This window comes from Penaeus monodon, chromosome 24 (genome assembly GCF_015228065.2).
Source record: "Penaeus monodon isolate SGIC_2016 chromosome 24, NSTDA_Pmon_1, whole genome shotgun sequence".
NCBI lineage: Eukaryota > Metazoa > Arthropoda > Malacostraca > Decapoda > Penaeidae > Penaeus > Penaeus monodon.
The window spans coordinates 864,716-866,225 of NC_051409.1; the positions used below are offsets into that span (position 1 = coordinate 864,716).

Consider the following 1,510-nt stretch of genomic DNA (forward strand, 5'->3'; position numbering starts at 1 on the left):
ACAATAGAATATCAACGTATATAAACATATATCACACATTCATCGCCCACAGTCAGAATAACAGCGCAGGCCTTAAACCCCATCCACGGGCTTGGACAAGGATTAAAAAGCCTCGAACAGCCCTTCCACACTCCCCTTCATCGCCTCCTTCTCTCCCTCTGGGGAGCATGAGCTTCGTACTGAGACGCGGCACTTGGCTCTCTCCTTCTGGTACGCAGCTAATGTGAGCCAGGACTCACCACTTCATGGTACCAACTCTTAATTAGCAAATGCAAACGAGATGGAATCAAACCCTTTAGACGACCTATGCAGGAATGCATAGGAATATTAGAAGTGTCTTGCGATGTATTTCGATCCATTTGTATGCTAACGTCCTTATTCACGGCCCCAGTCACTGTTACATTTCACCACATTATTATTTATTTTATCCATCAGAATTAGCAGGCGGATAATACCGTTAGCCGCCTCGCTTACCTGTTAACGGGCGCAGATTCGTGGTTTCCTACAGTGCGCAGGATGGGCACGCCAGGGAAGTGCCTGGCAATGAGCTGCACGGACGTGTTAATGGCGAGCAGGCTGGTGGCGTGGCTCTGCGCCCACACGTCGTGAAGGGGGAGGTCGCCCGTCACGTAGCTGAGGAACCGGAGTTACGGTTACTGGCATTAACACGGAAGGCTTATTTATGGTCGATCTGAAGGCAATGAAGATGAACTGTTCTGTAGACAGTTACCCATGTCTACTTGGATTCAAAAGCTGGAAACGGCAGCGTGTAGTGCAAACAAAATGTTAATCACATATTCGTTTACAAAATCTATTATTTATATAAACAGGGCGCACGACTCACACAAGGTCAGGCTGTGTGCGCGCCGCTTGGTCGAGGAGGTCGACTAGAGTGCGCAGCAGGATGTCGCACTAGGCCAGGGCATCCCAGCGCCCAGCCGCCTCCTCTCCTGACCTGGGGTCTCCGTAGGCGTGGCAGCAGCAGCTAGGGTGAGCGCAGTGCACGGCACTGCCTTCGTCGTAAAGTAGGTCAGCGTGCAGGTCAGACAGATACAGGATCCTCATCGCGCCATCTGTTGGCTGGCCATTTCAATATCCTCACACACTGACTGTATTTACTTAGCTTATAAATGAAACACATAACATGTAACTTAACTTAATTAAAGAATACTTGCTTTGGTCACTAGGTTAGGAGGTGACCAAATCCGTTGGAATATGTATAAGTACAGGTTTTAACATCATAACACAGGCGACTCACCCCGTCCCTTGGGTACGAGGGATGTCAGGCTAAGCGACAAAGTAATTAAACTAATCGCGTGATCATAAGGCAGAGGAATCTCGAACATCCTTGATTAATTTGAAAGTCCGATAATGGGAATCTGATTCGTTATTTTTTTCCTATTCTTAGCGTGCTGCCTTTACCTTCAATGATTTGTTTGTCTGTCATTTTTGTGCAATTTCAGTTTTTAAAAAAAGGTTATCGTTTCCATTGATACCGATCCAACATTGT

The 1,510-nt window shown here is 47.2% G+C and overlaps 1 pseudogene; it reads right to left on the reverse strand.

Moving 5' to 3' along the window:
- Positions 1-1,510, reverse strand: part of LOC119588795 — a 95,756-nt pseudogene that overhangs the window by 2,037 nt on the left and 92,209 nt on the right.